Below are 23,419 nucleotides of genomic sequence, written 5' to 3'. Positions count from 1 at the left end.
GGAGCTCTTCTTGGGGTGGGGAGGGAAGCTGGAGCCCATCTCCTCTGAGGGATCCCAGGGAAGACAGCCAGGCGTGTGGGCAAGAGACTCTCTGCCCGCAGAGGTAAAATTAACTTTACCTTTTTAAAGGTAAAGTTAACATATACGTTTTGATGAGGAGCTTTAACATATAGACAAATGAAACCATTAAATTGAATTTTACTTTAATAACAATTTACTTTAATCTTTGAGGTGGATTAGGGGATTTTGCAGCAGAGAATTGCTGGCTTCTTGTTTTTACCTGAAAAATTAAAATGTATACTACTCACTTGGGACTGGAGTGATGGCACAGGGGGTAGGGCATTTGCCTTGCACGCGGCCAACTAGGGTTCGATTCCCAGCATCCAATATGGTCCCCCGAGCACTGCCAGGATTAATTCCTGCGTACTTGACCCAGAAGTAACCCCTGTGCATCTCTAGGTGTGACCCAAAAGGAAAAAAAAAATGTATACTAGTCCCTAGAAGATGAACAAACTGTGACCATTAAAAATATTTTTTCATTACTCTTAATATAATTATAAACTAATACTTTAATATTGTCACTGTCATCCCATTGCTCATCGATTTGTTTGAGCGGGCACCAGTAATGTCTCTCACTGAGAGACTTGTTGTTACTGTTTTGGGCATATCCAATACACACAGGTAGCTTGCCAGGGCTGGAGTGATAACACAGCGGTTGGGCGTTAGCTTTTCAAGCAGCCGACCAAGTTCGATTCCTCCGCCCCTCTTGGAGAGCCCAGCAAGCTACTGAGAGTATCAAGCCTGCGCGGCAGAGCCTGGCAAGCTACCCGTGCATATTGGAATATTTTAATATTACCAATGTAATTTTAATAAGTATACTATTATAAAGTATAATGCCATAAGTATATAATTTCAATATTATAAAAGCATAATATAGATTTAATATTGTAAGGAATTATAAGGAATCTTAATATTGTCAATATAATTTTTACATTTTAATATATAAAATTATTTCACATATACAACTGAAAAAATTTTTTAAATAAACAATGGGTGGTGTATTATAGTGTATTTGTTTAGGTTAATGCATTTTCCTTGACAGTATTTCTTACCAACTGATTCAACCCAGTTTTCTCGTTCAACTCCTTCTTGCACTGATCTGGAAATATCAGTGAGTGAGTGTCCCAGGGCAAGTGGGTATCTTGGAGGGTGGCCATGCTTAAGAAATACACTTAGCTTTTTGTGTGTTAATTTTTGTAAATTGTCAATCAGGATTTAATTTGATATATTTAATTTCCCTTGATGTCTTTCATGTTCAGCTCTAGGAGAAGCAGCATGTTTTAAGAAATGCAATCACCGAGTGCAGATTGTCATTACTGGGGGGGCCTCTGAGGCTCCTCTAACATAAACTCTTCTCTCCCAAGCTTAAGTAACTTGCCTAGTTTAGTCAGCTCACAGCAGAGCGAGGCCCTCTGACATCTACTCTGGTAACTTTCCAGTGCTAGGAAGAAAAAAGAACTCAGAGAAGGACTCTTGGGCAGTCAGAACTGAGAACAAAACACAGATCATTTTTTCCATCTTAGAAAAATAAATTCACTACCACATTCCAACTTCTGTACTGGGGCTCCTTCATTCCATGAATATGGACAGTCTTATATAATGTACTACTACTATTATGAAAAACAGGCCTTTAAAAAATAATTGAACTGCAGTCTCTATTAAAATGCCTCTATAGTAATAGCTTTCTTTAAAACTAAATGAAGTGGTGAGTTTCAAAAGTTTTCCACTTTCTGGCCCCACAGAAAAATAAAATTCAAATATATTTTTGTCTAGAACAAATCATCCTGTTAATTTTATTGCATTTTACTACACATAAAAACAGAGTGGGTTCTGGCTACTATTTTACTGTATTTAACAGGAATTCCCTACAAGATTTTTTAAATCATATTTTTAAACTATGTAATCCAAAAGGTTTTGTGGGGGAAGTAAGCAAAATCATAAGTTGATGTCTGTTTCCTCTCATTTACCATGTGTTTCCTTTGGTTAAATAAATAACTCTAAAAATATATAATGTTTCATCTGTTAGGAAAACTCTTTGGAAGGCATATTTTTTGAACTCGATTATTACACCAGGAGATTTGTAGCAGTAGTTGGTGGGTTGATATTTTTCTACCTCAAAATTACACTATTTTTTAAACTAAAATCTGATTTTAAAAAGAAACATCACAAAAATGAGCTAAGAAGAATGTTTTCAGTCAGCAAATCTGAGCTTCAATCTTGGTGGACATGAGTGACCAACTTACTTGTTCCTTCTTACCTCTGATTGTTTCCAGAGGAAGTGACCTGGGCAATGAACACCCATTTTGTATGCAAAATCTATTTCTTGTGTATTGTCTTATACTTCAAGAATGGCTAAATCCCTATTTATAAGGGATAAATCACAGAAGCATTAAAAAATGTAAGAATATTGTACAAAAGACCATGGAATCTGAGAAAACCTTTATACAGGATTAAATTTGCCAAGAGTGGTGGGGAGTGAAGGGGGTAGTTGGGACCCGGAAACAATGGTGAAAGGAAGTGGGTACTGTGGGGAAGGGCGTGGTATTTGGATTGCAGCATGCATGAAACCCTCTCATTAATAATATTATGGTGCTTTAAATAAAAAAAAAATCTTAAAAAATGCATCCAGAAGCTGGAGTGATAGCACAGCGGGTAGGACATTTGCCTTGCACGTGGCTGACCTCGGTTCAATTCCCAGCATCCCATATGGTCCCCCGAGCACTGCCAGGAGTAATTCCTGAGTGCAGAGCCAGGAGTAACCCCTGAATGTCGTCGGGTGTGACCCAAAAAGAAAAAAAGACATCCATAGAGATACATATATGACAATCTTTAGAATAAAAACTCAATTTAGCAAGTAGACCTAGTCTAAAAGGTTGTTATTCTACTAGGTTATAGATTTAGCAGGTTTCAAAGAATTTGTCTTTAGTTGTGTTCTAAGCAAAACTTCAGGTCTATTAGGACTCTTTAAACCATTTGGCTTCTTTGGTAGATGCCATTAAACTCTGGTCTTTAGGATTTATATCCATATCACCTATACAGCTGAACCTAGAGTATGTAAAATAGTAATTTTTCCCTAAATGAATAGGTAAATGGTTTCATCCTGGTTCCTTTAATAAGCATGCATTAACTTAATTCACTTGGAGGCATTTACTAATGCCTTTCAAGGCACAAACGTTGCAACAGGCCTGGGAACAAAAATGCATTAGCACAGAGTTTATTTAAGTTGTATAGTAGGAGAACTAAGAAAGAAATCAAGAGGAGAAGAAGGGAGAGAGAGAAAGAAAAGTCTAGAATTGAGAACAAGGAAGGAAGGAACAGAGGGACAGATACTGAGTCTCCTATCATAGACCCTAGTGGAGAAAATCAATGCCTTGGAAAAATATTTTTGTTGATGTTAATTTTTCACATAGATAACATAAAGTAGCAGTAATTTAAAAGAATAATTTAAAGTCTTTCATACAATGGAAACCTTGTGACATTTTTAAAAAGAAATCAGAATAATCATTTTTTTTGCTTTAAAATATTTTATGTATTTATTATATTCTAATTAAACTTTAAGTTTTCTAAAAATTACAGAATTTTAAACTACATCTTTCAAGTCATAAAGAAAGCTAGTTAATTATTCTGTAGTGTTTATAATAATGACTTGTTAAGTGCTGGTTCATAAAATAAAATCTCATTTTATTATTATGCACTCATAGAGAATCCATGTGTATTTTTTGTTTTGTTTTGTTTTATATCTTGGGGGCCATACCAAGCAATTCTCAGGAGTTATGTCTGATGAGCCACATATAAGGTAAATGCCCTACCTGTTGTACTATTGCTCTAGTCCAAAGAACCCATGTGTAAATATTGTATTGTTCAAATATTATATGGATGAAGACAGTGAGTCCTTGAGGATTTTTTAACAAAATATGAAACTTCTAAACTCTGGAGACATGCTAGTACTCATAGCATACTTCCATTGTTGAATAACATGTAACTAAAAATTTTGAGTCCAAGAATGAACTTGTCTCATAATGACCTAGAATTCCAGGTTACAGAGCCAGCAGTGACCTTTGAAATTCAAGATCACAAAAACTACATTTTTGTAGTTCACTTGCTCAAACCATATTTTATGGGTATTTCCATTGTTTTGTTCCTGTCCATGTAATCTGTCGTCAATTTTGCTTATTTTTTATTATTTCCTAATCTATTTCTATGACTTTATCTTCTTAGTCAAAGGCAACTCTACACATTCTCACTTATTCACCATATTCTCCCTAATTCTATTATTCAGAATATAATCTGTGGATTAATAGTTTTGTCATCTATTAGCTTACTAGAAGTGCAGAATCTCAGGTCTTGCTATAGATATATTTATATTCAAATCAGTCTTTCTGCACAGTTCAGTGTGGAGTGTGGTATTTTTTATGCCTTTCCTATTTTTTCAACAGCATGTTGTGATAGATGTATTTAGATATACAATGGTGATCATTTCATATTATGTACACATATATTAAATATATATACATTTGAAATATAAGTTCTTATTATGTACACATATATTAAATATATATACATTTGAAATATAAGTTCTTCCCCACATAATATCTATGCCTTGACTTTTAAGGAATACACCTTTTATAAAAAGAAATCAGTGACAACCTTCAGATATAATTAGGTATAAACCATTAGGTCTACTTTTAAACTATGTACCTCAATCTTTTATGACTGTTTTCTGAGTGAGATTTCTCCCCCCTGATCCCATCATTTTATCTTCACTCTCCAAGTATGTTTCCATTGTCAAAGCAACTGTGGGTGATACATTCACATTTTTCCTGAAACTAATTTCACTGGCTTTACTTTACTCTCAGAATTTAAAAACATGAAAATTACACTATAGTCCTCACAACTTTTTTCTTGGTATCTGTCTCTAAGTTAGCATTGTTCTCTGGGTTAAATATTTAACTCATTTTCTTTCCGCAGTTAAATTGTACCCTTTCCTCCCCATCTAACTTCTAACAGAATCATTCTCGAATTACGTCTTCTGACTTGCTACAAGCTGATCTTTTGAAAAGTATGTAGGATCCCCACACTTCCCAGATTTAGTCTTTCATTGCATCACAGTGTGTTTGTATTTCAAATATTTGAATTTGAATCATAGGCTCTGTGGAAATTCAATCTCCTCTCCATTCCATCCTTTTAACATTTTTGTTTTACTCATTTACTACTCTTTTTAAATAAAGTCCTCTTTTGATTCTTCAAACTCACCTGTATTCTATAACCCTCAATTTGCCTCTTACACATCTGTTCATTCACTTATTTCTTCTTCACCTTTGCTGAGTGTTTTCCTTTTGCTTCAGTACTCTGAAGGCAGTACCAAATAAAATCATTACAATCATATTTTGTTTATATACTTACACTCTCAACCCTATGTAAACACTGTCCATCTATTCTTTTGTCTACCCGTATAAACTGTCGTGATATATCTGTGCCTGTCAATCTCTCAATCAAATTAATTTATTTTAAAGAATAGACCCAGTGCACTTTCTTTATTTGACTTATGAGATTACTGATGTTCAGAAGGATTAAGTAGATTTGATAAGATCAAGATTTTGTGAGTAGAAGAGTCAGATTTTCTGGTTCTTAACACAATACGCTTTTCATTACATATCCACTATATTCAGCAATGTAAGGGCTGGCCCTGATCATTGGAAATGACTTGAGAGGCTTAAACTTTGATCAAAAAACTGAAATCACCACTCTAAAGGAATCCTAGACATGGAAAGCTACTGACTGTCAAAAAACCAACACTGTGAATCAGGCTGTTTTTCATTAAATAATGCCAGGAAGCCTAAAATAAATAGAGAAGAATCTGTGCAGTGACTCATGTATCTACACCACTGATGGTGGTGGAAACAGTTAAAAGATCACTGGTAAACATAAATTTGATTCACTAGCCACCAAGTCTGATTTCCTCTAGTTGGGAATATCTCTTCTCAGGCTCACTGGGTCCATTTCTCAATAAGCCAAGAGATCTAATGTCACACCCTCTCAGCCTCAATTGACCTTTGTGGGTAATGGGGTGGATGTGGTGGAGTTTGGAATGTGTTTCACTGTCTACATGCAAGAGAGACACATTCAACTTTGCAGAAACATAGAGTGGAAAAAATTTTCTCCTAAGAACAGCAACAAAAAAATTGAATTGTCAAAGTGTGAGATGCATGTAATCTTACTTATATGCATTATACTAAAATCAAGAAATTTTATTCTAATAAACACACAATAGCATGGTTTCTAATTCACATCTCTTTCCAAAAAGAAATAACACCAAAACAATTAATGGAATAAGAGTTGCACTTTGTTCAGGCATTATCAGTCCATAGTATCATTAGGTATAGTTCTCCCCAAACAAAAAGCATAGTTTATCATGTTTGAAGGTAAACAAAGGACAATGATAAAAGCACATTTGAAGGTATTTGGTAAAAGGAGTTAAAATATAGCATTAAACCAGCTGGACTGGTAATATAATTCAGTTCTCATGCCTGATGTTCTTCTCATCTAGGGTCATGAAGGGACCCTATTCTGGCATATTCTGTAGGAACAGTGATTAGCTGACTACTGTAGTCAGTTGTGCCTCAGTACATTACAGAGGAAAGCACCAAGGCAGAAAATTACATTGATTGCATGTAGTGTTCTCCTGTTGTTAATCTATTGCTGAAGACATTCTGCTCGATGAAATTTGGCAACCACCCTTTCTTTAACCAGAAACATATGTGGTAAATATGTCTTCTTCAACTGTGATAATGTCTGTGTAATGGGATTGGCCATTAGCAGACTGAACATATTCTGGGGGCACACCTGCATCGAGGAGACCATGTAATGAGGGTTAATTGCAAGGTTAATAGAATGATAAACTCTGCTATCCTCAACAGCTGCAGGTAATGCTACAGCAAAATCATTCACACATGCAACTCATTTAGGGGCTGCTGCCTCAACCTGGGCACCTTTAAGAACTAGTAGTGGAGAGTGCACGACTGTGGTATAAATAGCATTTTAATTATACTTCCATAAATGTTATTTTTGTGTGTGTGCTATACGATGCAGAGCATTTAAAGTTGGCCAGTATGTGATTTGTGAGGAATTGAAACCAGATTAAGAAGACCCATTACAGCCAAGCATGCTCTTTCTTATGATAAGGCCTAATGAGGGTTAATTTAACCTTTCAGTTCACCAAGTGCTACTGAGTGCTGAATGCTCTGTGTGTGAGTGTGGCCCTGTATGTGTGTGTCTTTATGTCTCATAGGTGAGAGGTTAGGATAGCTCTTGAAAAATCCCAGCCAGCTTTGTATCGCACTGGTTCAGTTTGAAAGATGATAGCATTGATAGAGATCACGCGCTCTGAGCATTGGTGCTGACCCATGCAAGAACAGTAGTTTTTACTATGTGGCATGAAATAAAACAGGCAATAAAGATTTGATTTAGATTTTTTTATGAACATAATAGCCAAGAAATAAACCATAGAGAAGAGAAACAGCTTTCGTTGGCACTTTCCTGGCAATTAGCATTGGGATGGTAAACAGATGGAAAATGAAACAGTGTGGAGGAAAGGACTCTCCTAATTGTTTTATAGCATGTTTACTTCTCCAAATGACACAGGTGGAAGAAACCAGATGAATTATGTGGCTGAGCTCCTAGAGTTATTGTTGAAAGTTTTTGTATAAACAATGAGCAGTAGCATTTGTTCCACCAAAGAAAAACACTCTGCTCTGGTTAAAAGAATCGTAAAAGCAATGGTGAGATACGAGTTCAAGCTAGGTTATTACTTCCTCCCCCCTATTTAAATTAGTGATGTAGAGCACTTTTTCATGTGCCTTTTGGCCATTCGTTTCTCTTCCTTGGGAAAGTTTCTGTTCATTTCTTCGCCCCATTTTTTGATGGGGTTGGATGTTTTCTTCTTGTAGAGTTCAACCAGTGCTTTATATACCATTGATATCAACCCCTTATCTGATGGGTATTGTGTAAATATCCTTTCCCATTCTGTGGATAGTCTTTGGATTCTGGTCACTGTATCTTTTGCAGTGCAGAAGCTTTTTAGTTTAATGTAGTCCCATTTGTTGATCTCTGTTTTTACTAGATTGCTTAGTTCCGTGTCATCTTTGAAGATACCTTTATCTTCAATATCGTGGAGGGTTTTGCCGACCTTGTCTTCAATGTACCTTATGGTTTGTGGTCTGATGTTGAGGTCTTTAATCCATTTTGATCTGACTTTTGTGCATGGTGTCAGGTCGAGTTCTAAGCCCATTTTTTTGCATGTGGTTATCCAGTTGTGCCAGCACCATTTGTTAAAGAGACTTTCCTTGCTCCACTTCACATCTCTTGCACCTTTATCAAAGATTAGATGATCATACATTTGAGGTTGTGTGTGGGGATATTCCACCCTGTTCCATTGGTCTGCAGTTCTGCTTTTGTTCCAGTACCATGCTGTTTTAATTGTTACCGCTTTAATCATCAGAGAGATGCAGATCAAAACAACCATGAGATACCACCTCACACCACAGAGGCTAGCACACATCCAAAAGAACAAAAGCAACCGCTGTTGGAGAGGATGTGGGGAGAAAGGGACCCTTCTACACTGCTGGTGGGAATGCCGGCTAGTTCAGCCCTTTTGGAAAACAATATGGACGATTCTCAAAAAACTAGAGGTTGAGCTCCCATTTGGCCCAGCAATACCACTCCTGGGAATATGTCCCAGAAAAGCCAAAAAGTATAGTCGAAATGACATCTGCACTTATATATTCATCGCAGCACTGTTTACAATAGCCAGAATCTGGAAAAAACCCGAGTGCCCTAGAACAGATGACTGGTTGAAGAAACTCTGGTACATCTATACAATGGAATACTATGCAGCTGTTAGAAAGAATGAGGTCATGACGTTTGCATATAAGTGGATCAGCATGGAAAGTATTATGCTAAGTGAAATGAGTCAGAAAGAGAGAGACAGACATAGAAAGATTGCACTCATCTGTGGAATATAGAATAATAGACTATAAGACTAACACCCAAGAATAGTAGAAGTAAGTACCAGGAGACTGTCTCCATGGCTTGGAGGCTGGTCTCTCATTCTGGGCAACTCAGAGAAGGGAACACCAAGTAAAATGTGGTTGGAGGTCATGTGGGGGAAAGATGATGCGGGCCGAATATAGACTAGAGACTGAACACAATGGCCACTCAACACCTTTATTGCAAACCACAACACCTAATCAGAGAGAGAGAACAAAAGAGAATACCCTGCCATAGTGGCAGTGTGGGTTGGGGGGAGACAGGACTGGGGAGGGGGGGAGGGATGTTGGGTTTACTGGTGGTGGAGAATGGGCACTGGTGAAGGGATGGATTATCAAACTTTGTAAGGGAGAAACATGAGCACAAAAATGTATAAATCTGTAACTGTAAAAAAAATAAATAAAATAAAATTAAAAAAAAGAAAAAAAATTAGTTAAATCACTTCACTCCTTGGATTTGGGTTTTGCTATGAACTGTTTCATTCTTGAGATCATGATGCAAAACTTTGATTTCCAAGAGAATGAATTAGCCTGTGCTTCACTGCAGATGGTAAAGTTTGGGGGAAAAAAGGAGGAAATCTATTAAACTCACTATGATAAAAATAACCCTTTTCTTAGGGATTTATTGACTATGTATGTTTAAGACACATCCACTATTTTAAAATACGCATTATTGTGGTATTCATTAAAACAATTACCTTGGATTATAACATTCAGGCTCGCAAAAATAAAAGTCTCTATTTTCAACTATCCTCAATAAGCACCTAACACCCCCTACTCTTTCTAACTCAACCCAGCATCTAAGTTGAATGGTATTTGTGGGGGGGGTTCTTTCATTACAGTGTCTAGGCATCTAAAATAATTTTTTGGGGGCCGGAGCGATAGCACAGCGGGTAGGGCGTTTGCTTTGCATGCGGCCGACCCGGGTTCAATCCCCGGCATCCCATATGGTCCCCCAAGCACTGCCAGGAGTAATTCCTGAGTGCAAAGCCAGGAGTAACCCCTGAGCGTCACTGGGTGTGACCCAAAAAGCAAAAATAAAATAAAATAAAATAATTTTTGGACCTCCAGGTTAAGAACCACACACAATATTTTCTCATGTATGATGCTGCATACTAATTCATTTATTGACTTGTCCATTAGTTTATTCTATAAGTATTTAACTCATCCTGAGGGTGGACACTATTTTATGAATATATTTACCCAAAAGAGAACAATATAAAATTTCCATTCCTCTTAAGTTTAACCTGATGTGGGGGCTTATGGAGAAAATTTTGAGTAAATTAATGATGTGCATAAGGTGTATACATTATATAAAATGTTTATAAACATTTCTGCTTATCTGATGACATCGTTCTCATAACACCAAACATTAGCCAAGCGGCACAAATGCTGGCCGACTTCGACCACGAGTGTGGAAAGGTTGGATTGCAGCTGAATCTCAACAAGATGATGTTCATGAAAAATGAACTAGTCCCTGAAGCTCCATTTGCTCTCAATGAAATGATCATCTCCGAATGCAGCAGCGATGTGTACCTAGGTCGAGAAATCAACATGAGGAATGACTTGGTGCCAGAACTGCACAGGAGGAAGAGAGCAGCGTGGAATGCATTCAAGAGAGTCGAAGAGGTGGTTAAGAGAATGAAGAACCTCCGACTCTTGGCAAATCTTTTCGATTCCACCTTTCTTCCTGCACTAACATATGCCTCAGAGACCTGGGCCCTACACAAACAGAATAAGGTATCCCAAAGAGGAATCGAAAGAGCTATGCTGGGAATAGCATGTCTCACTCAAGGGAGAGAAGGAATCCGGAGTTCTGACCTCTGTTGACGGTCAAAAATCAGGGATGCTGTCTCCTTTGCCAAGGCATCAAGAATCAAATGGGCGGGGTCATGTAATGCGATTCAGAGATGACCACTAGACTAGAGCTGTTACCGACTAGATTCCACGGGACATCAGAAGACCTCATGGCTGCCCACCAACTAGATAGTCAGATTTCTTCGTTAAATCTCTGAATGAACAATTTGAGGCTCTTCCTGTTCCTGGAGCGAGCAGGTATCATTGGGCTGCACTAGCTCACGACAGGGACAAACGGAGACGTTACTAGTGCCCGCTCGAGCAAATCAAAGATCAATGGGACTACAAGTGATACAAGTGCAACACTTCATATATGTGTGTATGTGAATGTTAATGTTTTCATTGTATGTATAAATGTATCTATAAGTATTAGTTAACTTTAGGTTTGTAGCTAATACTAAGATTTTTGTAAAAATTTAAAAATATTTCTACTTTGATAAAATGATTTTTGAAATATGTTCTAACTCGAGGTTGATTTACCATGGAACTAGAGGATAGAGTTTTTCATGAAAACATCTGTCAGGAACAATTGGCACATCACATAAAGTAGTGCTACTGAAAATGTAGATGTATGATTTAATATAATATAGTTCAAGAAGGACCCATTAATAATTGTGGGATTTATGTAGAAACCTAAATTAAACGAGTGGACAGGTCTTTCAATTTAGAGTAAGTACATTTGGCCTAGTGAGTTGGCCAGATTAAGGAAGAGCAAGGAATTTAAATCATAAAGAGATGATGAAAAATCTTTGGGATTTTTTTCTTACATGCAGAGAAAAGCCATTGAAAAATTTGGGGCCGCAAAATGATACGTTTATTTTCAGAATTCTCCTCTGACCTATTGCATAAAGAACAAACTATGAGGTGTAGTGAGTAAAAGGTAGCTCCATGAGGATGCTATTACAGTGGGCCAGGAAAGAGGTAAAAGAGGTATTAGGGGACCTGATAATAGTTTGTTGAGAAAAATCTAAAATATGTAGATATACAATAAAGAAATAGTCAAGAAAGTATAGGGATTTGGGATGTCACATTATTGTCTTTATCACTGTCACTGTCATCCCGTGGCTCATCGATTTGTTTGAGTGGGCACCAGTAATGTCTCTCATTGAGAGACTTATTGTTACTGTTTTTGGCATACCAAATATGCACGGGTAGCTTGCCAGGCTCTGCTATACGGACTCCATACTCTCGGTAGCTTGCCAGGTTCTCCGAGAGAGGCAGAGGAATCGAACTGGGGTCGGCCGCGTAAAAGGTGAACACCCAACTGCTGTGCTATCACTCCAGCCCCATTGTCTTTAATGAAAATGAAAAATGAGCTCCCTGAGCATCCCAACTGCCACTGAGCCACCCTCCAGTGCTGCTCCTGGTTCTCTCCCTCTCCCAGGTTTCTGTCCCCCACGTGGCACCTCACCACATCTTGGTAGTGGGCATGGCCTCTGCTGAAGTGGGCGTGGCCTATTTGGGGGCCTCAGTTATTTTCCCCTTTCCTGGCACTCAGTAATCACATATGCATTTCCATCACATAATTCTGTGGAGATTATCCTGGCCATCTCAAACACATTAGGACAGTAGTCCAGTAGCATATTCCAATAGCACCATAATACTGACATCACTAGAGGCTCTACAAGTCCTATATAAACAACGCATTCTTCGAAGCTTCACTAGAGAACTCACCTGAACCGCTGAGGAGCACCTGAGAGGAAGAGGGCAATACTGAGAGTGAACTGGAAGGTTCCACCACCACACTATTACAAAAACATGAAGAAACAATGAAAATTCCCACCACAAGGAGATGATAAAAAGGGTCCAGGCACCTCAACAAGCATCACCTACAAATATGATCTTTCCAATAAAGAATTCAGAAATGAAATATTGAAAATGTTCAATGAACTCAAAGAAATGGCTCAACAGACATCCAGGAAATTAAAGGAGGACATGAAAGAAACAATGGAACGAACAGCCGAGAAAATACAGAAAGAAATGAGAGCAGAAATAAAAAAGCTGCAACATGAAGTGTCGCAAATTAAGGATTCTGTAGATGAAATTAAAAACTCAGACCATTCAATAGTAGAATGGTCACAGCCGAAGACAGAATCAGTGAGCTTGAAGATGAGCTGCAGGAAGCATACAGGCAACAACAAGCAATAGGAAAAGACCTCAAAATAGTTCTTAGGCAAATCAGAGACCTACGGGGATGATTTCAAGAGGAACAACATTAGAATCATTGGAGTACCAGAAGGACAGGGAGACAACCCCAGTGAAAAGCCACAGTTAAAAATATCATTGCTGAAAAGTTTCCAGAGCTGGAGAATGCAGGCATCCAGATCCAAGGAGCCCAAAGATTGCCAACTAAAAGACTCCAAGGCATATCATAGCCAGAATAATGAATGTCGAAGATAGAGACACAATACTGCAAGCAGCAAGGTCAAAGACGGAAATCACATAAAAGGAATACCCTTAGATTTACAGAAGACCTATCAGAGGAAAACCTCCAAGTCCAAAGACAATGGGTGTATATAGTGAAAAAACTCAACAAAATGAATGCCTCACCAAGAGTACTTTATCCGGCTAAACTCTCACTCAAACTTGAAGGAACGATACACTATTTTGTGGATAAACAACAGCTCAGGAACTTCATAGACTCAAAACCAAACTTAAAACAATGACTAAAGGGGCTACTGTGAGACAAGAATAAACCCTATAAGCACAACAAACCCCAACAGAAAGATGGCACAAAATCCCATGACAATAATCTCTTTCAACATCAATGGTCTAAATGCACTAATTAAGAGACACAGAGTGGCAAAATGGATCGGAAACTAAACCCAACATTCTGCTGCCTACAAGAAACACATCTGAACAGTCAGAGCAAACACAGACTCAAAGTCAAAGGATGGAAAACAATCCTGCAAGCAAACAACTCCCTCAAAAAAGCTGGGGTGGCCATACTAGTATCCGATAACATCGATTTCAGGTTGAAAAGGATTAGAAGGGACAGCGAAGACAAATATTTACTAGTCAAGGGATATGCACAGCAGGAAAAAAAATCACACTCCTAAACGTGTATGTACCTAATGAGGGACCAGCTAAATACTTAAAACAACTGCTAACAGATTTTAACAGGGATATTGCTAACAACACAATAGTAGTTGGAGACTTCAACACTGCCCTATCACCTCTAGGTAGATCTACCTGATTAAAACTCAGCAAGGAAACACTGGCTTTGAAGGAAGAGGTAGAGGAGAGAAGGCTAATAGAGCTACACAGGGCTTTGCATCCCAAAAAGAAAGAATACACATTTTTTTCCAGTGCACACTTAACTTTTTCCAAAATAGACCATGTGCTGGGTCACAAAACATACCTCAATAGAAAAAGGAGGATAGAAATTGTACCAACTACCTTTGCAGACCACGATGCACTGAAGATAGAAGTGAACCACGCATAGACTGTTGGTGGGAATGCCAAATGGCTCAGCCCTTTTGGAAAATAATATGGACACTTCTCAAAAAATTAGAAATTGAGCTCCCATTTGACCCAACAATACCACTTCTGGGAATGTGTCCCAGAGATGCAGGAAAGTATGGTAGAAATGACACCTGCACTTACATGTTCATTGCAGCACTGTTTACAATAGACAGAATCTGGAAAATACCCAAGTGCCCAAGAACAGATGACTAGTTAAAGAAACCTTGGTACATTCACACAATGGAGTACTATGCAACTGTTAGAAAAGATAAAGTTATGAAATTTGCATATAGGTGGAGAAACATGGAAAGTATCATGTTAAGTGAAATGAGTCAGAAAGAGAGGGATAGACATTGAAAGATTGCACTCATTTGTGAAATATAAAGTAACAGAATGGGAGACTCACACCCAAAAACAACAGAGATAAGTACCAGGAGGATTACTCCACAGCTTAGAAGCCAGCCTCGAATGTTGGGGGGAAAGGCAGCTCAAATAGAGAAGGGACCACCAAGTAAAGGGTGCTAGGAGGGCCCGCTCGGGATGGGAGAGGTGGGCTGAAAGTAGACTACAGACCAAACATGATGGCCACTTAATACCTCTACTGCAAACCACAACACCCCAAAGAAGAAAGAGAACAAAAGGGAATGCCCTGCCACAGAGGTGGGGTGGGTTCGGGGGAGGGTTACAGGGTGTGGGGGGGAGGGATGCACGAACCATTGGTGGTGGAAAATGGGCACTGGTGGAGGGATGGGTACTCGATCATTGTATGACTGAAACGTAAGCACGAAAGTCTATAAGTATGTAATGATACCCCCATGGTGATTCACTAATAAAAAAGTTAAAAAAAAAAAAGGAAAAGTGATGGACTAAGAACAGGCTTTGTGGAGCAATAGCACATGTTTGATTTTGAACAAGTTTAAAAAGTTTGAGATGCTTCTGCAGAAACCCAAGCAGAGGTACAAATAAGCTATCATTTGTATGACCAGAGTTCAGTACAGAGGTTAGAAATGGAGATGATAACTACAATGATTTTTGATTCTATGTCACCTTATTTTGGATCTTTTTTTTCTATTTGGAGTTTATATTTTCAGGATGTTAAGCATTTATGAAAACCACAGAGGTACTAATTCTATTTGATTACACCACATGGATACTATCAAAAGTTATTCTACCTCCTTATTGGATTTCACAACTATTTTATCAAGGATAAAAATCATTGTGAAAAATCAATGAGATGCGATTAAAATTTTATCTATATAGCTTTCTAATAAAGTGACTTTCAAATAAAGTATTCATTTATGAATATATATTAAATGTTATATATTATTATATACACACATACATATATATTTGAGGGCCACACTTTGTAGTTAATCCAGCATCTAAATTCAGGGATGATTTCTGGTAGGACTCAGGGGAATATATGGTGACAAGGATGGAGTCTGGGTCTGTGTGTGAAAAGTAAGCGTATTACTAGCTGTACTATCTCTCTGGCCTTGTATTCTTTCCAGATTATTTTAATCTATGAAACATTTATATTCACAGCTATAGAGTACCACTGCATCAAATTTCTCTTTCTCCTCATTGCCAGGAACATTTAGTCTATGGTGTTAAGTAAAAATTCCACCTCCCCTATGAAACAAAGCCTTTACATTAATTCTATTGGTATCTGTTTGCTTTTATGAGCTCTTCTGTAATTTAATTTGTAAGCTTTTATTTATTCCTTTATGACTTTGTTATAGTCTCTGAGTCTTACTAACCTCTTGCTATGCTTCTCCTCTTAGGGTATAATATCTTAAGCTTAGTTTCCTTACAAGGAAATGTATACATAAGGAAATAAAGGGTCTAGCATGAACCTGAGAGCAAGGACTCTAACATTGTGCCATTAAGTAGTGCTATTTATGTTATGACAAACATAAAATACTGAAAATTATTGTTGATTTCTCCAACAAATAATAGATCACATCATGAATATTTACATATAATTATTTTTGTTCCTTTTGTATTGTCATTAATTTAGACTTAGCATGTAATAAAATGCATGGACATATTAGATAATAAGACACAAGAACTTTCTGGTTGTTAGATCAATTAAAAAGAATTAAAAATTTGTTATTTTGAGATAAACTAAAGATATTCTTTTAAAATGATAGCTTACTGGATAAATTTTAGAAAATTAAGCAATTTGTAATCATTCTGTTTTAAAAACAAAGACTACATATAAGTACAGGAACACTAATGAATTTATTCCTTTAAGGTTTGTAGCATGAATAGTAACTAAATTCACCTTTTTATTAATTGGTGAGAATATGTAATATGCAAGCATTTAAAACAAATTTATCAAATGAAAAAAAATCAAACTTGGAAGCTAAAATTGTTTTCAGTGCACAAAAGTAAAAATTGGAAGGTAAAATGAGCTCTCCTTTAAATAAGAAAGAAAAGGCAATTCTAATAACTTTTACTTTATATTATATGAAGGCATTTTCACTGACCTTCAAAGAAAGTCAGACTTAAAATAACCTGAACCCAACTGCATTTCACCAGAGCTATGCTACTCTATTACCTTAACCATCATTCATCATCTAAGTCAAACAGTTTATAGAGAGAGAACATAAATTCTAACCCCAAGTCAGGAATGCTATCAATGAGTTTGGAAGTTTACATTCTGTTGGTGTGAGGTCACTATTTGCTGTCACTGATGATCAATGACCCAGCAAGAATCTTTAGCTGGACACTATCTTACTGGGTTGAGCAAGTTTCCTAGTTTTAACAGGTTTACTTACAAATCTTTGAAAATTATTTTTATTGAAATTTACCACATCATATTTCAGTGATTTAATATAGCAAACTATTTTAAGCAGCAATAGTAATCTAAAGCAAAATGGTTGCTATTTGAGAAACAGTGATTGATGAAACAGAGGGTAAAGGACTATTTCTATAAATAAACAGAGACTTAAAACCTTTTAGCAAGATCATTCACATCATCTAGTTTAATGTCTTCAGACAATAATTCTAGTCTCCTGGTTGTTTGACAGTCTCTTCCAGTTATTGTGAAGGAATAATTTTCTCTTCCATATTAATACACAGGAAAAACTGGGGATATTATGGTTAATATTTTACTGAACTGTGGAAAAATTGTAGGTGTTTCTAAATCCCAGTGGGCACTGACATTTTAACCCACTTATCTCTGATTTATTCAAGTTCTTGACAGTGCCAAAGAAGGATGTATTTTGCCTGAAGGATCTATCGTTAAGGCAATTTGACATATGCTTTTCTTCTCCCTGAAAGGGGTATTTCCAGCTGTACAATTGTTATTTCATGGTGCAGTGGTCATCAAGATTATTTCTTAGATGGTAAAGTTTTGTGCCACCACAGGAGTTTGAAAATCTATAGAAAAGATAAAATGACATTTTTACATTAAGTTCCAGATTTGTTGAAAACTCACTCAACTACTTCAACCTAAAATTTATAATCAGATACTATCCAAAGATTAAATTGTGGGAAATGCCCAATGACAAATATAAAATAAATACAATAGGAAGATTCTTAATAGATGAATCTTTTTGTCAATGCAATAGGTTTCAAAAGAATCTATTAAATAAGTTCTTTAAGTTGCTATCTCTAGCAGCAGGAAATCCCAACATGTTATTTTTTTAAAATTTTTTTCATGTGACATGGATAGAGAATTTCTTTATTTCTCCTGCATTCATCAGGGCATCAGAGAGAGAGGCACTAGACACTTTGTTAAATGCACAATTATAGCAAGTCTTTAATGTTAAATGAGAAATTCCTATCATTCTTTAATTTTGTTTTATTAGTGAATCACCATGAGGTACAGTTACATACTTACAAATTTTTGTGTTTGCGTTTCAGTCACACAATGATCAAGTACACATCCCTTCACCAGTGCCCATTCTCCACCACCACTGATTCCAGAATTCCTCCCACCACCCCCATGCCATCCCTCCCACCCCACCCCGCCTCTGTGGTGGGGCATTCCCTTTTGTTCTCTCACTCCTTTTGGGTGTTGTGGTTTGTGATAGAGGTATTGAGTGTATTGAGTGTTCATCACCAACTTATTTTTATTCTATAAAGGATGAATTAATAAGAAAATTCATGATTGCCTAATATACATGAATTTATGAATGCAAGATTGACATAGCAACCAGGCTTTCCTCAGTGAGTGGATAGTAGTTTCTCTAGTTCTCTTCTTTGGTCAATGGAGCTGTATCTCAGGAAAGACATGAATATCGTCTTATTGAAGAGAGTTAAACTTTGTTTTCAAATTGGCATCCCAAAGACTTTTAGAAATTTAGTGTAATTTTTTGCTTGATACTGTGAAGTTCAATTGTTGAACATAGACTCAGAGTTACAATACATAATCTTCAAACTCTAAGTAGCCTGACTGGAAAATACATGCTGTCGATCATAAAGGACAGCATAGACCTGAAGGGGCTGGTACAAATCTATTACTAATGCTGCTTGAAAAGAAGACAAGAAAGACAGACAGACAGAAAGAAAGACAGACAGAGAGAAGAAAGAAAGAACAAAAGAAAGCAAGAAAGCAAGAAAGAAAGAGAGAGGAGAAAGAAAGAAAGAAAGAAAGAAAGAAAGAAAGAAAGAAAGAAAGAAAGAAAGAAAGAAAGAAAGAAAGAAAGAAAGAAAGAAAAGAAAGAAAGAAAGAAAGAAAGAAAGGGAGGAGGGAGGGAGGGAGGGAGGGAGGGAGGGAGGGAGGGAGGGAGGGAGGGAGGAAGGAAAGAAAGAAAGAAAGAAAGAAAAGAAAGAAAGAAAGAAAGAAAGAAAGAAAGAAAGAAATAAGAAAGAAAGAAAGAAAGAAAGAAAGAAAGAATGAAAGAAAGAAAGAAAGAAAGAAAGAAAAAGAAAAGAGAGAAGAGGAAGGAAGGAAGGAAGGAAGGAAGGAAGGAAGGAGAAGGAAGGAAGGAAGGAAGGAAGGAAGGGAAGGAAGGGAAGGAAGGAGAGAGGGAGGGAGGGAGGGGGGAGGGAGGGGGAAGGGGGTAGTGGGGAAGGGAGAGGGAAGGAAGGGAGGAGGGAAGGGAAGGAAGGGGAGCGGATCGGGGCGGAAGGGAAGGGCGCCAGGGAAAGGGAAGGGAAGGGAAGGGAAGAAAAAAGAGAAGAAAAATCCATGTCTTCTTGACAGGAGAGTCAACATCATCAGTTTATATACGAAAGGACCTGCTCATGATAATCTTGTTCTCTAGTTTTTCACTGGGAGGTGCTCTGAAATCTTAGAAAATGGCTTGCAACCTTAAATGTAGAATGAACGAAGCATGTTGGAAAGTTCGTGTGAGCATTTTAATTTATTTTATAATATAGGTGATTGCAAAACTGATTTTATGTTATTTTAATATTTGTGTATTCAAGCGATAAATAAAATAGTAAAGTAATTACTATGTAATATAATCAAACTGCAATACTGAAATTATTCATAGTATAAGAAGGCAGAAAGATACAAACACATGTTAATAGCAAAAATATATCATTTATGCATTTTTAAATAGCATAAATATCATTTATGCATTCTACCTTCTGCTGCTGACTAATTTCAATATTGCACTTTGATCAAATCATAGTGATTATGATGATGATGATATCTTCTATTTTCCTTTTCTATTATGTTCTCATTGCTGGTGCCTGGAATCAAACAACTGGTTGTAATACTTGCACTCAAAGTCACAGTTGTGAAAAAGAAATCATACCAGCAGTGCAAGGGATGAGAATGTGGTCTTATACATGCAGGGCAGGTGGTCCACCACTGAGACTCATGTCCAGTACACTTTTGTTGTCATTTTTATCAACTACAGAATGATTACAGGCTGGAGAGATAGTACAGTGGATAGGACGTATGCCTTGGACATGGCTGACCTAGGTCCAATTCCTCCGTCCCTCTCGAAGAGCCTGGAAAGCTACCAAGAGTATCGCACCCGCATGGCAGAGCCTGGTAAGCTACCCCTGGCATATTTGATATGCTAAAACAGTAACAACAGGCCTCACAATGGAGACGTTACTGGTGCCTGCTCGAGCAAATCTATGAGCATCGGGATGACAGTGATACATAATGATTACATAATTATTTTTTAAAGTCACATGCACTATAGCACTGTTCATCGATTTGCTCGAGTGGGCACCAGTAAAGTCTCCATTGTGAGACTTTTTGTTACTGATTTTGGTATATCCAATACACCACGGGTAGCTTGCCAGGCTTTGCCATATAGACGGGTTACTCTCGGTAGCTTGCCAGGCTCTCTGAGAGGGATGGAGGTATCAAACCCAGGTTGGCCGCGTGCAAGGCAAACACCCTAGTTAACTATTTGTAATGTGCTTCTTAAATTTTATATCACTGTATCACTGTCATCCCATTGTTCATCAATTTGCTTGAGCAGGCGCTATTCATCTAAACTTTTTAACTTTATGTATTAAAAATAAAATGACCTCCTAGAAGAACAAACAAATTTTATATGTGACAAAATTCACTTGAGAAACATTGCCAAAAGAATTTCTGAAAATATTTCAAACACTACCAATATAATTGCAAAAGTTCTGTAGGTGATTATTAGAAGGAAAACAAAATGTCATTTGATTGTATCAGTTCCACTGCATTTGTTGGAAAGTAAGCGACATCCCGTACATTATCTTTCCTTTTAGTGTGGGAGGCTGCTGATTGAGATGCAAAGCATAGAGCTTTTCAAAGGGTAGCAGATAGCCACCTAATAAACATAAATCAATATAAATGGGTCAGAGATTTTTTCTAGAAACCACTAAGATTTTGTAAAATTTGATTCCTCAGATTAACAAAATCCTCCTGAATGCTGATCTCTTTCAAAACAAAGACACAAATTTCTCTTTTAGCACTCCACATAGCAACACATGTAGTGAAATTAAGTGTTAGATGAAAGAAGGATCATTTTCTTTCTGTTTCTTTTTTCTTTTTTCTGCATTTTGGGTCACACCTGGTGATGCGATGCACAGGGGTTACTCCTACTTTTGCACTCAGGAATTACTCCTGGCTGTATTCAGGGGACTATATAGGATTCTGGGAATTGAACCCAGGTCGGCCGCATGCAAGGCAAATGCCCTACCCACCATCCTACTGATCCAGCCCCAGAAGAATCATTTTCATGCAGCTCACTCATCCAGTACTGAAAAAGTGTCCAGAGAATCTCACAGATTTGCAGCAGAGTTAGATTGCTCCCTATTTACCAAGGCAAGCTATCCCTGGCTTTTCAAACTTTTTAAAATCTCATTTGTGATATATGAATTTGGGGAAAGAGAAACAATTCAAGTCGTTGGCCACACAACAGAACCTAAATTTGATCCAAGCTACTCACCGGCATTCCAGGGAATCATGGAGTATGGAAGGAAGGGGAGTCTATTCATTTTCACCTATTTTTTTATTTGGGGGAAAGTCACCTGGTGATCGCCAGGGCTTACTCCTTTCTCTGTGCCCAGGAGTCACCTCTGGTAGTGCTTGGGAAATCTTGTGGCGCAGTCAATTGCAAGGTCAACACTCTATTATCTATCTCTCTGGCCTGAGGCCCCCAGTTTTAAAATCTGAGTTTGAGTTTCATTCCATCTGTCATCACTACTAGATTTAAGAGTCATCAACTATCTTCACTATATAAGACTTCTCTTTCTTTTGTTATTTCATCTCCATTCCTATAACAAATAGTTTTATAATACTCCAAGAAGAAACCACTATTTAAATAGTTGTCTTTTTCCCCAAAAAGTATAGGAATAGAGGGGCTAAAGTGATAGCACAGCGGGAAGGGCGTTTGCTTTGCATGCGGCCAACCTGGGTTCAATTCCCAGCATCCCATATGGTCCTCTGAGCACTGCCAGGAGTAATTCCTGAGTGCAGAGCCAGGAGTAACCCCTGTGCATTGCCGGGTGTGACCCAAAAAGCAATATGTATATATATATATATATATATATATAGCAATAGAAGAACTAACAGTGCAGTGGGCAGGGAATGCCTTGCATATGGCAGATCCAGGTTCCCCAAGCACCACTAGAAGTGATGTCTGAGCACAGAGCCAGGAGTAATCCCCTAGCACAATTGGATGTGGGTGAAAAACAAAAGAAATCAAAGTAATATACCTTTAAATATTTCATTGTCATGAAAGACCAATCTGAAATTCTCAATTTACTACCTGCCTTTGTATTTTAAAATATTCAAATTTTGTAAATTATACTCATTTTAAAAAATATAGGAAAATTTTATATTTTCTATTCTAAAATAAAATGTGCTTAGCACACAAAAATTTAAAATACAAAAATACTTTTTACATGATGCATGTCTTAATTTTTTCCAGTTCTGTTTTCTATTTCAGGAAAGTGAAATAACTTAGTAGGAAACAAAAGCTATGTTTCTGAAGTAGCTAAACCTAAATTCTAGAGTAATCATTATGAAAAATATTATTATTTTAGCATAACATACACCTACTGCATAGTGTAGCACAATTGGTAGTGTCTCCACTAAGGCTGTTAGAGAAAACATTATCAAGTGTTGAAATCAAAGATCATTAAAAAAGGTTATTGAGTGAAATATATAATGAATACATATACAGGGAATACATCTAATACATATAATAAATACAAGAGAGGATGCTTTGTAAATAATGCTAAAAGTGACACCCTCCCCCCCACCCTAGACACTGTAGAGATGTTTCTGGAAGTTGATGAGTCCTAGAATTGAAGCTGCAATACAGAGCTTGATCATAGAGGCAACAAGTCCCTAAGAGGTACAACTGAAATGTAATTATTAAGTGTCTTATATGTACTTGGTAAAGTTCTTGGCACTGACAATTTTAAGAGGGAAACACATCTACAAAGAAACAGGGAGAAATTGATAAAGAAGTGAGAAAATACCCAGTCAACTACATGAATAACATAGACACAATAAGTGGGATAGGGACCAAAATTTATATGTGGTATTTTTAAATATGGAGGTGACCATAGCATGCAGTCTTAGTATA

The sequence above is a fragment of the Sorex araneus genome, chromosome 9 (assembly GCF_027595985.1).
Source record: "Sorex araneus isolate mSorAra2 chromosome 9, mSorAra2.pri, whole genome shotgun sequence".
Taxonomy (NCBI): domain Eukaryota; kingdom Metazoa; phylum Chordata; class Mammalia; order Eulipotyphla; family Soricidae; genus Sorex; species Sorex araneus.
The sequence above is the reverse complement of the archived record's forward strand: the minus strand, read 5'-3'. Positions refer to the sequence as shown.